Below are 18,434 nucleotides of genomic sequence, written 5' to 3'. Positions count from 1 at the left end.
TTAGAGAAATGCAGGAAAGTACAAGTAAGCAAGTAGAAGCCCTTAGAGAGGAAACACAAAAATCACTGAAAGAATAACAGGAAAACACAACCAAACAGGTGAAGGAATTGAAAATGGAAATAGAAACAAGACAGCACAAAGGGAGACAACCCTGGATATAGAAAACCAAAGGAACAGACAAGGAGACATAGACACAAGCATCACCAACAGAATACAAGAGATAGAAGAGAGAATTTCAGGGGCAGAAGATACCATAGGAAACATCGACACAACTGTCAAAGATAATGTAAAATGCAAAAGGCTCCTAGCCCAAAACATACAGGAAATCCAGGACACAATGAGAAGATCAAACCTGAGGATAATAGGTATAGAAGAGAGTGAAGACTCCCAAGTAAGAGGCCAGTAAATATATTAAACAAAATTATAGGAGAAAGCTTCCCTAACCTAAAGAAAGAGATGCCCATAAACATACAAGAACTCCAAATGGACCAGAAGAGAAACTCCTCCTGTCACATAATAGTCAAAACATCAAATGCACAAAATGAATAAAGAATATTAAAAGCAGTAAGGGAAAAGGGTCAAGTGACATATAAAGGCAGACCTATAAGAATTACACCAGACTTTTCACTCGAGACTATGAAAGCCAGAAGATCCTGGACAGATGTCATATAGACCCTAAGAGAACACAAATACCAGCCCAAGTTACTGTATCCAGCAAAACTTTCAATTAACATAGATGGAGAAACCAAGATATTCCATGACAAACCCAAATTTATGCAATATCTTTCTATAAATCCAGCCCTACAAAGGATAGTAGGTGGAAAACTCCAACACAAGGAGAGAAACTACACCAAACAGAAACCAAGAATGTAAGTTCCTTGCAATGAAACCAAAAGAGAGACAAACAAACATAATTCTACCTCTAACAATGAAAATAACAGGAAGCAACAATCACTATTCCTTAATATCTCTCAACATCAATGGATTCAATTCACCAATAAAAAGACATAGACTAACAGACTGGATACATGAAGAGGACCCAGCATTTTGTTGCATGCAGGAAACACACCTCAGAGACAAAGACAGACACTACCTCAGAGTAAATGACTGGAAAACAATTTTCCAAGCAAATGGCCCATAGAAACAAACTGGTGTTGCCATTCTAATATCAAATAAAATTGACTTTCAACCAAGAGTCATTAAAAAAGATAAGGAAGGACACTTCATATTCATCAAAGGAAAAATCCACCAAGATGAACTCTTAATCCTAAATATCTATGCTCCAAATGCAAGGGCACCTACATTCATAAAAGAAACCTTACTAAAGCTCAAAGCACACATTGCACCTCACACAATAATAGTAGATTTCAACATCCCACTTTCATCACTGGACAGATCATGGAAACAGAAATTAAACAGAGATGTAGAGAAACTAAGAGAAGTTATGAACCAACTGGATTTAACAGATATTTATAGAACATTCCATCTTAAAACTAAAGGATGTACCTTATTCTCAGCACCTCATGGAACCCTCTCCAAAATTGACCATATAATTGGTCACAAAACAGGCCTCAACAAATACAGGAAGATAGAAATAATCCCATGCATCCTATCAGACCACTACACACTGACTGGTCTTTAATAACAACAATAATGACAGAAAGCCCACATATACATGGAAGTTGAACAATGCTCTACTCAATGACAACTTGGTCAAGGAAGAAGTAAAGAAAGAAATTAAAGACTTCTTAGAATTTAATGAAAATGAAGATACAACATTCCCAAACTTATGGGACACAATGAAAGCGGTACTTAGAGGAAAACTCATATCTCTGAGTGCTTGCAAAAAGAAACAGGAGAGAGCATATGTCAGCAGCTTGACAGCACACCTTAAAACTCTAGAACAAAAAGAAATAAATAAACCCAAGAGGAGCAGAAGGCAGGAAACTCAGAGCTGAAATCAACCAAGTAGAAACGAAAAGGACTATACAAAGAATCAAAAGCAGGAGCTGGTTCTTTGAAAAGTCAACAAGATAGATAAACCCTTAGCCAGACTAACCAGAGATCACCGAGAGTGTATCCAAATTAAGAAAATCAGAAATGAAAAGGGAGACATAACAACAGAATCTGAAGAAATTAAAAAAATCATCAGATCCTACTACAAAAGCCTATATTCAACAAAACTGGAAAATCGGGAGGAAATGGACTATTTTCTAGACAGATACCGGGTACCAAAGTTAAATCAGGAACAAATAAATCATCTAAACAACCCCATAAATCCTAAAGAAATAGAAGCTGTTATTAAAAGTCTCCCAACCAAAAAGAGCCCAGGTCCAGATGGGTTCAGTGCAGAATTCTATCAGACCTTCATAGAAGACCTCATATCAATACTGTCCAAACTATTCCACAAAATTGAAACAGACAGAGCACTACCAAATTCCTTCTATGAAGCCACAATTACTCTTATACCTAAACCACACAAAGACTCAACAAAGAAAGAGAACTTCAGACCAATTTCCTTTATGAATATTGACGCAAAAATACTCAGTAAAATTCTTGCAAACCGAATCCAAGAACACATCAAAACAATCATCCATCATGATCAAATAGGCTTCATCCCAGGGATGCAGGGATGGTTTAATGTATGAAAATCCATCAATGTAATCCACTATATAAACAAACTCAAAGATAAGAACCACATGGTCATTTCATTAGATACTGAGAAAGCATTTGACAAAATTCAACACCCCTTCATGATAAAAGTCCTGGAAAGATCAGGAATTCAAGGCCCATATCTAAACATTAAAAGCAATATACAGCAAACTAGTAGCTAACATCAAACTAAATGTAGAGAAACTTGAAGCAATCCCACTAAAATCAGGAACTAGACAAGGCTCCCCACTCTCTCCCTACTTATTCAATATAGTACTCGAAGTCCTAGCCAGAGCAATTAGACAGCAAAAGGAGGTCAAAGGGATACAAATTGGAAGGGAAGAAGTCAAAATATCACTATTTGCAGATGATATGATAGTGTACTTAAGTGACCCCAAAATTTCCACCAGAGAACTACTAAGCCTGATAAACAACTTCAGCAAAGTGTCCAGGTATAAAATTAACTCAAACAAATCAGTAGCTTTCCTCTACACAAAGGATAAACAGGCTGAGAAAGAAATTAGGGAAATGACACCCTTCATAATAGACCCAAATAACATAAAACATCTTGCTGTGACTTTAACCAAGCAAGTGAAAGATCTGTATAACAAGAACTTCAAATCTATGAAGAAAGAAATTGAGGAATACCTCAGAAGATGGAAAGACCTTCCATGCTCATGGATTGGCAGGATTAATATAGTAAAGATGGCCATTTTGCCAAAAGCAATCTACAGATTCAATGCAATCCCCATCAAAATTCCTACTGAATTCTTTATAGAGATAGAAAGAGCAATTTACAAATTTATTTGGAATAACAAAAATCCCAGGATAGTGAAAACTATACTCAACAATAAAAGAAATTCTTGGGGAATCACCATACCTGACTTCAAGCAGTATTACAGAGCAATAGTCATAAAAACTGTATGGTATTGGCACAGAGATAGGCAGGTAGATCAGTGGAACAGAATTGAAGACCCAGAAATGAACCCACATACCTATGGCCACTTGATCTTTGACAAAGGAGCTAAAACCATCCACTGGAAGAAAGATAGCATTTTCAACAAATGGTGCTGGTTCAACTGTAGGTCAGCATGTAGAAGAATGTAGATCAATCCATGCTTATCACCCTGTACAAAACTTAAGTCCAAGTGGATCAAGGACCTCCACATCAAACCAGATACACTCAAACTAATAGAAGAAAAAGTGAGGAAGAGTCTTGAACACATGGGCACCAGGGGAAATTTTCCTGAACAAAACACCAATGGCTTATGCTCTAAAATCAAGAATCGACAAATGGGACCTCAAAAAACTGCAAAGCTTTTGTAAAGCAAAAGACACTGTCGTTAGGACAAAATGGCAACCAACAGATTGGGAAAAGATCTTTACCAATCCTACACCTCATAGAGGGCTAATATCCAAAATATACAAAGATCTTAAGAAGTTAACCTCCAGAGAGCCAAATCACCCTATTAAAAAATGGGGTACAGAGCTAAACAAAACATTCTCAGCTGAGGATTATCAAATGGCCAAAAAGCACCTAAAGAAATGTTAAATGCTAACCTTATAATCCCTGGATAAACAATATTTTTACAATAGCATGGTCTTTTATATGTTAATAGATTTAATTTCTTTTTTCAGAAAATCTAGATTCTGAGAAACAGTAATTTATTGCTTGGTTTCTTACAAGGCACAAACTGGATGTTGAGTTCTTAAAATCTCATGCCTCATATAATGAGTTAGGAAGCATTTTTTTTTCTCTTTTATTTGTCTAAAAGAAAGTGGGAGGTGTTGAAAGAAGGATTAAGGGAGGAAGAGTGAAAGGGGGTGTTGTTTAGAATTAGAATTAGCATGATTCTCTCCACTGAGACAACATATAACTTGGCAATGAACTCATCTTCTTTTGGGATGATTTTGATAAAAAGATTCTGTTTTAACCTTTACTGTGTCTGTTTAGACATGCTCCGATGCTACTGATCTACTCACATGATTAGACTTATGTTTATTGATAAATACCTTCTTTCTACTTTTTCTTTCAATGATTTCTGCTCTTTTCATTTCATTTTAAAATTGAATTATGTTTCGTTTCCTTTTCCTTGTAGTTTGGTGAGATGAATACTTTGGGTTCTCCTTTGTTGGATGAGTTTTCTTTTCTAACATAAGCATCACAAAAAATGTAAACTTACAGATTTCCTTTAAAATGCTAATTTAGTTCCCTTCCATATAAATTGATAATAATCTACATTTCTACTACCAATAACCTGAAAAGCTTTAAATTCCCCACATTACTTTTTAACCTATTAATTATTTAGAAGAGTGTTGTTTAATTTATTTGTATACTTTCTGGATGCTTGTATTATATTTCCAGTTAAACTTTAATAAGCAAAAATATGTCCATGATGCTCATGTTAAAAAAGAAAATAGTCTAAAAACCAAGGACCTACAATGGACATTTATAGTGGTTCTGCTTTTGTGAATTAACTTTTATCTGAATATTTTTATTTGAAATATTTTCCCCTAAGCTAAATCATCTAACATTAATATAACTGTTTATCTTTTTCCAAGTTACAAATTTGTATAATATTTTTATTCTCATCCTTTCAACTTACTTATGACTTTGAAATAGAATTTCTTCTTAAATCTCTTGAGATGTGTAATAACATGTGTACACATATGTATGTATGTTTTTAACCCAGACTTCCAGGTTTTTTCTACTCAAAGTATGCCCTCCCAAGATTTCTAGCGGTTTATTGTAAATCCATGCCTACCACATTGATCCTGGTGAAACCCAATGAGTCTCAGTGGCAAGAGAGAGAGAGAGAGAGAGAGAGAGAGAGAGAGAGAGAGAGAGAGAGAGAATTGACAGAAAAGGGTTTACAAGGAGTGGAGGGTAACTAGAGAGGGCATGCGTTTAATGTAATCGGATTGTACTATATATACATATATAACTATATATACATAAAATATACATATTCGGATAGATAGATAGATGGACAGACAGATAGATAGATCCCCTTCATTTTTCTATATCAACCCAAGTTTCCATTCAATATCATTTCTTCTATCTGAATAATTCCCTTTATTGTACCAAGGATTCTGGTGATGAATTCCCATTTTTCTTTATCTGAAAATGTTTTCATTTCTTTTGATTTTTTTCCTTGAAGTAATATTTTTCTAGCTATGTAATTCTAGAGTTTTGGTTTTGGTTTTGGTTTTTTTCCTACCATTTGGAAAAACGTCATCCCATTGTCTTCTGACTTGCATTGCTCCTTGTCAGACGTGAGACCAATTCTCTCAGAGATTCTTACAGAGCGAGTACCTTCCACTTTCTGTGCTCCATGTATCTTCCAATTCTTGCTGCCTTCCTATTTATTGTTCACTCCTAAACTGTGGTAAACCTTGTATGTTCATCTATGCATGTATGTAAGTGAATGCCCATGCATTGGTGCTGTTTGCCTTTAGCTGAACTTCCTGAGCCTGTTGTGTTTATAAAAAGATAAAGAGAATGGGGGGGTATGTTTTATGGAGGTGTGGTGAGGTATGAGGAGAGGGGGTGCCTCAGTGGACCATGCTGAGACATCCCTACCCCCCTGAGGAGCCAGCCACATAATGATATAGTATAGAACAGAGTTTATTCAGGCTATGGGGAGGGGAATTAAGATGGTAGGGCAGAGAAAGGCAGAGAGAGAGGGAGAGAGAGAGAGAGAGAGAGAGAGAGAGAGAGAGAGAGAGAGAAATAGTAGAGTAGTAGAGGCTGGCCATGAGCACGTGGAGAGATGGGGGAAGGGAATAGGGAGAGAGGGGACAAAAGGGGAAGAGGGGAAGAGCAAGAGCAAAAGAGCAAGAGAGAGAGGAGGGGCCAAGCAGCCCCTTTTATAGCGTCAGGCATACCTAGCTGTTGCCAGGTAACTGTGGGGGTGGAGCTTAGGCAGAATGCTAACACCTGTGGTTGAAACATTTCAATAAATCTAGAAATGCTGACATTGTTTTCCAACCGTTCTGACTTCTTTGGAAAATATTGCAACTCTACAGATTGTCAACATTTTATGTTACCTGAAAGGCCATTGTGGCTGTTTATGTATTAATCTTAATATCTGGCCTTTAATTATGTAATTTCTATATATATATGCTTTGAATTCACTGGTGTTTCCCTGTAGTATCTAATTTGCCATATATGCCATTCATTAACAGTTATCTTCTGATTTCAACCTTAGATGGTCTACTTATTACTTTCATTCATTTCTATTCCTGTCATATTCTCTGAACCATATTTTTATTACTCAAAATTGCTAAATGTTAGGGAAATTCTAATCATTAGAAATTTAATCCTATTACATTTCCAATCCTGTTTCCATTAGCTGATTTTTCTCTTGTTATGTCTCACAGCTTTCTCCTTTATGTATCTAGACATAACTGAACATTTATCATCTTACCATTATTTCTTACCTTCCTAAGTATCTAGCTTAAGCCCTGTATCCTTAAACAATGTGGGTTTGTGCTTTCAGTAAGGTTGGTTTGTCTTCATATCAAAGTAATCGTTTCAATTCTTGTTTTTAAGTTTTGTTACCTAAAGTCAATACTAGCTTTTACATAAATGAAAGTCATTCCTCTTTGTCAAGCATAGCATTTGGAAGTTCTCCTTGAATAAATTTAAGCATAATCCACCTTTTGGGTTGGAGAGATGATTCAGCAGCTAAAACTAATTGTTACATCAGGGTTCACCTCCCATGTGTAACTCCAGAGCTGCCACACTCTAACTTTCTAGGGCACCAGACACACATGTGATATACATACATACTTGTAAGCAAAATGCCTAAAATAAAATAAATATTTCTAAAAGCAAAGTGAAGCAAACAAGAACAGCAAAGAACTGCCCCCTGCACAAACTCTGGGAAATGTTCCTGAATGACATACCCCCCAAATGCTTTTATGACTTTATAATTTTTATGATTAGGTTTCTGTAAAATATTCATGGTGATGCTGGGGTGGAAAGATTGATGTGGGGAGGGGGCAGGGTAATGGGGCTGAGGAAGGTATGGAAGAAATGAGCCATCTTCCTATAAATTGTTGTATTATGAGGGTCTTCAGTCCCCAAACAATATATTCAATTGTTTTTGCTGTTGGTTAGCCCCACAGAACTGCTTGGTAAGAACCTCTTGCTGAAGGTTCACCATGCCTTGGTTGTAGAAAATGGAGAGCTCAGGCTGAAGCTTCTTCCCTGCCATCTACCCTTCTAGTGTTGGAAGGTGCCTTGTAGGCTGCTGGAGGGAAATCATCATCAACAATTTTATTCAGCCATAGGACCCTGGGTGTAACAATATCAACCTACCAGTCAAGATGTGTGCAGAGGTGCAGTAATAGTGAGTCAGTTATGGGAAACATCTGCTGCCTGGTGGCTGGATTTGATGATTGTTCCGAAGCAAGGAATTCATGTCTGGTACTATAAACTGGGCTGAAGGCCTGTGGCTGGATGTCATTGTCCCCAGAGGAGAAACATTGTCTCTTTTGCTAACATGATGGGTCTGTTAAATTCTCTTCTAAATAACTGGGTGCATGCCCATATATTATTGTTGTTGTCAGCTAAGTTGGAGAAGTTTCTTCACACAGACTCAAGTGGTGACTAGAGAGACCTATCACTGGTAAAAGTACAGAAAATAAATGACGGTTAAAATCCTAGTCATAATGGGACAGGACATCTATAATTCCCCTGCCAATGCTCAGGCAATAGGGTAGAAGAAGGAGCAGGAAGAATAGAAGAGGTGGATAAAAGGAGGAAGTAGTTTGGAATGCTAACTTCTGAGTTTGACCTACCTGTCGCACGCTCGAACTTGAGGCACAAGGCATGCAGGAGGCAGACAACACTTCCTCGTGAAAAGAGGCTGGGCAGGCGGTGAGTTGCTAACTCTCCCTTATGGTTTACATGGTTGATGGGTTTCTTAGGGTTTCCATTGCTGTGAAAAGATACCATGACAAGGCTAACTCTTATAAAGAACAACGTTTTGTAGGATTAATGGGATCCTGCCTCCGCTCCACCACAGAGCTCAGCCTGCTCCTCAAGGCGGGATGAGGGAAGTTGACTGTGCTTACCCCATGCTGCCACTGGGTGGTTGTTGGGCTGTCGGACGGACGCCATATGACACAGCTCTGTGGGTACAGAAGTACAGTCTGAGCACAGGAAACAGCCTGAGCTGGCTCGAGAATCCCAGGCCTCCAAAGAGGCTGGCCATCTGGTTCTCAGGCTCGTGGGCATCCAGGCACCACTGGAATGCAGTGGAGGAGCTGAGAACAGAGTGGGGGCCTCAGGCTGGATCTACCTCAGGGCTGACGGGGAGCAAAGGGGGTATGCTCCAGCTGGTTCCACGAGGGTAGTCCTTGGTTTGACTGTGGCACTTACCCCACACCACCACTGGGTCTGGGAAGCTGTGGGACACCTCTCAGCTCCCAGGGTGGGGAAGCGTGGTCTGTGGTTAACCCTCCAGGCCACTAGGTACCTCATTATAATAGAGATCTGTCTTGAGCCTGCCTGACCTGTGGTCATGTCCTTTACCTTATGTGACTGATGGCCACAAATCTGTGGAGGCCTGCAGGCTAGTGACTGACCTGGTTTCCTGGGAGTCAGGAGAAATGCCTACTGTCCCTTTCAAGGTTACCGGAGATTCAAACCTCTTCAACCGGGAACCAGGCTGCCTTTCATGATCCCACATCATTTAATTGGGATTGGCATACAATTTCAAAAGTTGCTCCATTATCATCACGGTGGGAAGCACAGCGGTATCCAGACAGACATGGTGCTGGAGAAGTGGCTAAGGGTTCTACATCTTGATTAGGAGGCAAACAGCAAAAGACTGTGTTCCAAGCAGCTAAGAGGAGGGTCTCATGGCCCACCCCACACAATGACACACTTCCTCCAACAATGTCACACCTCCTAATAGTACCACTCCCTAAGCCAAGCATATACACCACGGTGGGAGAGTGAGGAACATTTCTTCTGTGGTGAGTCACTGGAAAAGTACCCATGTTCCTCCAAACTCCAATGATTGTCCCTACAAGCAACTATAATGAAACTCATCCAGTTCCCTCACACAAGAAGATATCAAAGTAGAAAAGAGTTGGGGAAGGGGATTAAAGAGAGAAGGAAGGAAAAAAAACAATAACAGGGGTGAACATATCAAAACGCATCATGTACATGTATGAATATGCCATAATGGTGCTCATTATAATATATAGTTAATATACGCTATCAAAACATATGTTTTAAGAAAACATAAATTGAATATATTTGGTCCAGAAACTCAAACACGTAGTTTTGAGATACTGTGTCTTCAAACTGATTGATGTTTCAGAAGCCAATTAAAATTGAATGAAGAAAACTTTTGTGGCTCATAACCAAAGCACACTGGAGTAGAAAACAACTCATTTTGCTGACAAGACTCTGCCATTGAGATCGTTGTTTAAGAGGCAGAATTGTGGCAGAATGTGCTAAGAATGGGTTTTGTTCCCTGTTTCAGCTTTTCGCCCTGTGGAACACACTGCCTCTCCTGCTGCTGTTCATAACCTTCTTGCAGTTGGCATAAGCACGTACATTAAATCCACTCTGATTAATAGGAGCATCCCACTGGGCAGCTCCCCTTGCAGTGGCGTGCTCTAGGCAGTGTTTGGACTGCCTAAGTTGGCCCGCGTTTGTAATGTGTGTTATTAAGTGTTACCTCTTCCCAGCTCTTCGAGGCTCTATAATTACCAAAGGAGGCAACAGGATGATGTTTGCAAATTTCCTCAGAAGCTCAGACAGGAACAATGGCTGCTAGATGGCACTAACAGAATCTGTGCCCAGGGATCCTGCTGACAGAAATGGTAATTTCTAGTTCAGCGTTTTTAATTTCCAAGGAGTCGTTTGAACACAGACCTCTGGGTTACCATGACCACACGCGCTGGAAACAGACACAATTTCAACGTTGACAAGTGAAATGCAATTCTCTCAGAGCACTCTTGCCTGTAATATTGCCTTACGTAAGACCTGCTGCTTAATGGGTGCTGAGCTCCCCACCCCCTTTGGCAATATATCCTTTTTATAACTGAAGATAGTCTTCACGTTCATCCAATTTTATAGTACAAGTTTGAATAAAAAGCAATAGGGCATATACTTTAAACTATCCTTTTTACATATTTTACTCCCTATCTGTTAATATCTTTCTTAATGGTCTGGCTTACGTTTATAAAGCATGAAAAGATAATTCTAAGAAGTAATTTTTTAATGTGTCATAGTTGTGAGCTTACAGTGGTAATTTCATATATGCATACAGCATGTTTTTATTCAGATCCATTTTAGTTGAAACTGTTGAAAAGAAGTCTGTGGAGATCTTAGAGATAAATACAAGGTGGATAATAACCAAGAAAAGAGGCCTGGGTGATGTGGCTACTACAGTCACAGCAGATAGGCTCAGTACGGCAAGGACAACACACAGGTCCTACATCAAAGTAACCAGACTTAACTTGGAGAAAACCGTTCTGACAAGGATCTCCAATGTATTCAATTCTGAATTCAGGTGCATATGCATAAAGTAGAAATGAAAGGGCCTAGCCTTGCAGAGACTTGATGGACTAGGGGTGGGGTTGGGGGGTATCTAGGGGTACTCCCAACTGCTCAGAAGGGAAGGGGAGGGAAGATGGGGGAAGGACTGTGGGAGGAGATGACTAGGAGAGGGGCAGTGAGTGGGATATCAAGTGAATCAGTAAATAATAGTAATAATAATAAACAAACAACAACAGAAACAGGATTGAAAGTCTAGGACAGGACTTGAATAATCTTCTCGGTCTCAGTTAAGGACTGGCCTTGAAAAGACAAGAAAATAGAAAGTGGCTACCATATGACCATTCCTATAAACAAACAAACAAACAAACAAACAAACAAGCAAACAAGATGTGCAGACAGTGCCAGGCCTCCTAGCCTCAGAATCTCAACCCTGCTGCTATTTACCGTTCAGTACATTCAACTCAATGTGTTTTTAAAAGCTGAGAGTGTCTGGAATTACATGTTGGGCCACTTTGGGAAGAGAAGTACAAGTTTAAAGCTTGATGAGTCAGGCCCTTGGGCATGCTTTCATCTTTCTCACTCCAGCACAGACTTCTCTGAGGCTGGCAAGGCAGGTCAGGGGCAGGGTTTGGAGGGGAAGATGACGTAAGAAAGGCATCATTCCCTGTCTCAGCATTTCAGGCTAAAATCTGTGTTGAATTTTTCCCCTCGGTAAACACAATGGCCTTCGGACCAGAAAGCACTGTCAAGCAAGCTGCATGACAGTTGAGCATGTCCTATTACAACATAACCATGGGATCCAGTTCCTTTTCCTTTTCTTTTTTGTTGTTTCCATATTCAGTAACCGCCCCCTTATTCTGAACCTACATGGTAACAGAAGTAACCAGTTCCCAGTTCCTGTCTTGGCCCACACAAGTTGGGGGCCAACTCTTAGGTGAATGAACGCAAGAAATTTTTAAATATTGTGGTGATACCTATAGATCTGGGGTATAGCTGTATCATCCCAGTAACCTTTCAAAGGCTTCGAAGACTTGGACAAACTGTCCTTGCCATAGAAATACATGGTAATCCTCACTACCATTGAGAATCAAGTCCATAAAGGGGGTTAGCTTTCAACTAGTGATGACTGCTAAGGCCTTTATTATTCCTGGAGGCGATGTCTAAACTCCTTCAAACAATATTATTTTCATTTCTGATCTATGTCTATCTATGTCAGCAGCCCCGGAGGCTCTGCGCCCCAATAAGCAAGTCTGAAATGGAAGATTTTCTTCTGTTGCTCAGTTCCTCCCTTAACTCTGTCCTAAAGTGCATCTTGAATCTGAATGAGCTCCAGACAAACGTCACATACAAGAAGCAGGGGAATTGAAACCAATGCATTTATTATGCCCGGAGTCACAGCTGAGGGGCAGAGCTGCCAAACCCAGCAGGGTTTACACAAACTGCTCGTGCTTTTCATAAGCGTTGGCTGCAGCCAAGGTGCTGCTTGTGAGCCGAATTTCAATCCAATTGCCACATGACCAATGTTAACTTCGCATCAGTATGAGGATTTATGAAGCTGCTTTTATAAGCTCGTTTTCTTCGGCAAATATGTAACACGAACATGGAGCGTTTTTTTCTAAGTCACTGTCAGTGAGGGGACAATGATCTTGTTTTCATGAGTCCTGAGCAGTTGAACTATAATCACATGGTGAGAACCAAAATAAATGTAAATCAATCCTTCTAAATATCGGGGAGTGTGAAAATGCAATTCTATCTACAAGGAGAATTATGTCCTTACATCTGTATCTATCACAAATATAATCACTAAATTAACCACTAGTGGTAAAGACCTATGGGAAAATAATGAGTTTTCCTTGTACTATAATGTAGCATAGTTGAAAATGGATTCCATGGCCCAGAAACACTGGAGCACAATGACAGTGTAATGTTAAACACAGTAACAGAATCGCTACCTAATTCAGGACTCTCCCCAAGGAACTCATTACCATCAGACCAAGATAAAGGTTCTGTAAAAGCCATTTCATGTCAATCATAAAGATAGCATTCTCTCAAACCAGGAACCACCAATATCTATTTATATGTTCTAATGGAAAAGGGAAAGAGTAAGGTTGACAAGCAACAATAACAACAACAGCAGCCCAACAGCATAGAGAATGCTTTCAGTGAAATTTTTCTTTGATGTGTGGGTCTGAGGTAGAAACCTTTGCCATGGTAATCTTGCTCTCTCTTTGTCAGGCTCTGCTAATATAATGGGGAGAGGTGGCAAAGTAAATACAAGCTCTTCCCAGAAAGAGTGCTTGCAGGTACCCAGATGGCCAAGGTTGTGAAATGTGGGGAGCCTGCAAAGGAGCATCCCCAAGTTTAGAAAACAGAAGAAACATACCTAGAGTGACGTCAACACCAAATCACAGATATGTACTCACTGCTGGAGGTTAGACCACGTGGCCAGCACGTAGTGTCACAAAAGCCAAGGCCAAGGGAAAAGGCAGTTGTTAGTCACTAGTCAGTAAAGTGATAACCCAGCTCTGATGGATCACACAACTCCTGTTTCATTCGTGAACTGCTGATTTCCAGCATATAGCTGATGGCCCAGTGACTGGGTTTGGTCATAAGAACCCAGGTAAAGGTGGAAGGGAGGAATTGACTCCACAAAGTTGTCCTCCTTTGACCTCCACATACTCATTGTGCCATTTATGTACCTACATTCACACATATGCAAAACACACACACACACATACAGTGGGGGGGGAGCTATAATGATACTTAAGGGCACCTATGCTTAAAAATCTAATTCTAGGATACCACATTGAAAATGTCATCTGACGTAAAGATTCACTTTCCAGGACTGTTTTAATAAAAGGAATGCTTGTATCTAAAATCAGGAACAATTTTATTAAAAAATCTAAATGCCGTGATTTAAGTATTTAGTAGCATAATTAAATAAAATTAGTATAATTCCTTGTACTACTCAATAAATTAAAACTAAATTGCTTTTGGGATACTGTCTCAGTGACCATGGAGTCATTGTAAAAAGATTTAAAAATATCAAAACCAGGCTGACCTCAGTGGCCCACACTTAATCCTGGCAATCAGGAGGGAAAGACAGGAGAATCACAAGTTCAAACCCAGCCTGGACTACATAGCAAAATCCTGCCACAAAAGTAAATGCTGAAAATCCAGTGTATCTCAGTATATATATATACATATATATATATATGTGTGTGTGTGTGTGTGTGTGTGTGTGTGTGTGTATAGCTTGTGGTGGCATATACATTTTATGCAAATGAATAATCTCTAGAAAGATTTCCTATTCACTTAAAATATATCCCAAACTACTTTGTTCCAGCCACTGAAAACAGAAAATAAACAAGAGATGTTTCTAGTAATCTACTTCTGGAGATTGCCACACAGGTAACTATGTTATAATGTCATAAATAGCCCAATCATGTCGTATGCCTAATTCATCAGGCTTCATTCCTCTCTCTGCATTTCCACTGGAAGTACTTCTGCCTGGATGCCTGCCCTCAGCTTACCACATGATCCAGTTCCGCCAATCAGGCACCTCTGCTTAGATTTTCCTCCTCCAAGAAGCAGTTTATTTTCTCCTACCACTCCTCAGTGTGAGGGCTCTACTCTTATTTCCTTACTTTACCATTCATCACGTACTGTATACTCTGTATACTCAAGCGCACAGAGACCTGGGATATCCAAGGCACTTAAAAAGACTTAACTATTGGAACTGAGTGTAGAAAGTTTAATAATGGCTCAAAGGGAGCTCTACTCTAAAAACAAACAAAATACAAAACAAAACAAAAAAATCCCCTCATTTCTTTGTCAAAATTGCATCACCATTACCAAGTCATAATAGCAAAGCTACACAGGAAGAGAGAGAGAGAGCGATGGGTTTCATATGGACTATTCAGGAAAGGAAGAAAGAGAGCTGTTAGTCCTTCTTATGAAGACCAAAGTTCCCTGTGGCCACTGAAACCCAGAGCCTCACTTTCTGCTCTTTTCCTCTCAGGAAGTCCTTGGCTGGATTTTCATTTGATGTGGAAAGTTCCTTGCGTGGTTTTGAAAGGAAGGCGGGAGTGGGTGGGTGGATGGGTACCATCATAGGAGCAAGGGGAGGGAGGATGGGATAGGGGGTTTCCAGAGGGAAAACCAGGAAAGAGGGTAACATTTGAGATGTAAATAAATAAAATATTCAATTCAAAAAAGAAAAGAAAAATAAACCACATTGACAAAGTCTCAGATTGAACAAAGCAATGACTAACTTTATGCCTCAATAAATTCCACTTTGGCTTTGGCAAAAGAAAGAAAGAAAGAAAGAAAGAAAGAAAGAAAGAAAGAAAGAAAGAAAGAAAGAAAGAAAGAAAGAAAGAAAGAAAGAAAGAGAGAGAGAAAGAAGGGAGGGAGGGAGGAAGGAAGGAAGAAATGAATTACTTAGATTATGAAGACTTCAGTTTAAGACACTACAACTGAACTCATTATATTTCCTTCTTATTACAGGAATTTTTTTAAGGCTTCCATTTATAACTTTTCAAGATTTCAGCTCCATCCCTAAAAGCCGAACTCCATTCACATCAGACAGTATTTTGTATGTGAGCACCATGATTATGCGGAAGCCTTGCTGACGGGAACAGAGGTTACCTTGACATGACCTTAAGTGAGTCACTTTTCCTCTCTCTGGTTCCATTCTGTCAGTGATCAAATTAAACCAGTTAACCTGCTCCAAGACGTGATCGTGAGGAATTGATGTGAGAACTGTGGGTAATCCTGAGGAGAAAACTCAGACTTCTAAGTGATAAATTACTAGTCACTCTTAGAGGGCAGTGTGATCAATCTTCCTCCTGCCTCATCTGATTATGAATTCTGGAAACTTTAAATATCAGTAATTTACAAGTTCTCTCACCAGTACTCATGAGCTCTGTTACGTAACCACAGGGAATGGATAGGAGGAGCTGTCAGTCCTACAGAATGAGAGTAAAGACCATTACCCAAATTCTTTTACTCAAATTACTCAAACTTTATTTTCAGTCAGACAAAGCTATTTTCCTTAAAGTCGGGTTTGAGAAAACATCATAGCATGTAAGAGAAGATGAGGTTTACATTAGACCCAAAACTACAAGGCAAGCGACTTTTCAAGGGTTTGTAGGTGGTGTGTAGGGAGCCGTATTGGATTTGGGTCAGTGGTGGTTTTTTTGTTGTTGTTTTGTTTGTTTGTTTGTTTGTTCAGAACATCTTAGTATCAGGGTGGAGGTTAGGATATAGAGTGTGAGCCATTTCAAATTCCAGAAAATTAGACATGGTCAAACCTACCCTCAGGAATGGGAGGAGGTGGGGACTTAGGCTGTTGATTGACAGGAAGGAGTATTTAGATGGAGTCCCTTTGACCTGAGAGGTAGATCTAATTTTTGTGATTTCCTTGATTCCTTGAAGCTTACATGAATATTTTTAGTCCTTAATTTAGAAAATAAAAAGACAAAAGCTTTAGATATATTAGCATTACCGTTGTTTGTGATCCGGACTGAAATCCGCATTGGAGAAAAAGCAGCTATGAGGTGTTTCTAAACAGCTGGAGTAGGTTTGTGCCTGTAAATCACAGGGAAGTCAAGGCTTTGGGGGAAAAACACGAACTTTCTTTCTTTTTCCTACATGGCTGGTTATAGATTTGACACATGATTATAACACAATGAGCAGCATCTTTAAGTCTATATTTAGAAGACAGCCTAAGGAAATTTAAAATCTCAAGCTTGTGACTGACAAAAGTAGTTAGTGCTCTAACAGCTTATCAGAGCCTCCTTGATCAACGTTGAAACCCAGAACCTCTGATATCCTCATATAATAACAATATAGGCTAACTTATATTTATATATCTTAGATCATTGCCTTAAACCTGATCATTCATGGAGGCTTTTGTATCCTTGGATGTTCATAATTTAAAATACTTTGCATTTTTATAATTTATATAAGCAAAATTTTCTATCCAATTATTTGCCAATAGAGACATGTAAGTGGTTGATTACTAAAAGCAGTCTGTACAAAGAAAATTTCTTTTTCTTTTGTTTTTTTTTTTTGAAAATTTCTTTAAATAGTAAAAGTTACATCTGAAAATGGTTTATCTTTTAATATGAAACCTGTGAGTAAGGCAAATCTGTCTGCCAGTTTGCCATTTCCATCAGGTGACCAAGCAAAGTAAGGCCTGATATGTGTAATGTACTCACTGGGAAGTTGTTAAATGAATAAAGCTATCAACACTATCAGAAATCTGAGAAGGATAAATTATAGCAAGAAGTATCATCCAAATGTTCTGTGTGTAGGGGGAGATTCCCTAATTGTTCGATTGGGTAAATAAAGATGACAGAAGCTGATTGCTGGCTTTCTGGGTCCCAGGAGGAGACGAGATTGAGAAAAAGTCTTTTTGGCCAGGCTGTGGGGCAGGGAAGATAGACACCATGTAGGCCTGGGGGCTATTCGAACTGGTGGCAGCCCCTGCCATCGGATGAGTTGTAACATATGATAGTGATGAGTTTAGGACAATAGATTCCACTCCCAGAGGTTGTGTCATCTGGCTGATTTTAAAATATTAAGGCTATCTGGTGCTTTCCATCTATGATGACTCAGGTGGGTAGAAGAAAGGGCACAATGTCAGGGTTGTCATGTGGAATGCTGGCGTTAGCTCCAGGTAAGGAGGACCAGTTGTTGGGTGACTTAACAAGTCAGCCATAGTAGCTGGCTAAGATGACCGTTGCTGGCACTGGGCAAGGAGGAATAGGCAGGGCTCTCAGGAATACAGTTGGGGGCTGTTCTCTATCCCTAGAGGCTGACTAGACACTGGTGGGCAAGCTGCTGCTAGTCCCAGAGCCTAGCTAGAGCATCGTGCATTTTTAAAATTACACGCAACATCTAGTATCAATTAAAGTGACAAAGACTCGCTGTTACCTGGATGGTTGCCCTAGGCTTCCATGGGAGTTTCACTTGGGGCAGAGGTCAGTCTTCAGCTGTCACACACCACAGTGCTGGCCTTGTCCTGCCAGATCCAGAAAATCAAAGAGATTCTTCCGTGGAGGAGGACCTTGGGAAAACTGTCCTACCTGACTTAGGCAGAGTAGGGCAAGTCAACCCAACAGGATGCATAATTAGTGCAGGGTCTTGGCAGAAGGCAAGGTATGGGCAGTTTGCACAGTGATTAACTTGCCACAATCCAGGACAGCCCCCATTTGTCCTTTTTGACCTTGGGGGTCACCTCTAGGAT

General features: G+C 39.6%; 1 protein-coding gene across 14 annotated transcripts in view; it reads right to left on the bottom strand.

The window, feature by feature from the left end:
• The window catches only part of LOC147998712 (uncharacterized), a 184,257-nt gene that overhangs the window by 76,414 nt on the left and 89,409 nt on the right, over positions 1–18,434 (bottom strand). The window contains exons 6-9 of one of the 14 annotated variants that reach the window (XR_015646026.1): positions 18,122–18,209; positions 16,689–16,771; positions 8,737–8,793; positions 8,461–8,600 (exon numbers count right to left, since the gene is read on the bottom strand). The exons of the other annotated variants lie outside the window; for them this stretch is intronic. The gene's annotated coding sequence lies outside the window, so the exon portion shown is untranslated. The remainder of the gene's footprint in view (positions 1–8,460; positions 8,601–8,736; positions 8,794–16,688; positions 16,772–18,121; positions 18,210–18,434) is intronic. 14 annotated transcript variants of the gene reach the window in all.

This window comes from Rattus norvegicus, chromosome 20 (genome assembly GCF_021556685.1).
Source record: "Rattus norvegicus strain SHRSP/BbbUtx chromosome 20, alternate assembly SHRSP_T2T, whole genome shotgun sequence".
In the NCBI taxonomy this organism is placed as follows: Eukaryota; Metazoa; Chordata; class Mammalia; order Rodentia; family Muridae; genus Rattus; species Rattus norvegicus.
The sequence above is the reverse complement of the archived record's forward strand: the minus strand, read 5'-3'. Positions and strand labels throughout refer to the sequence as shown.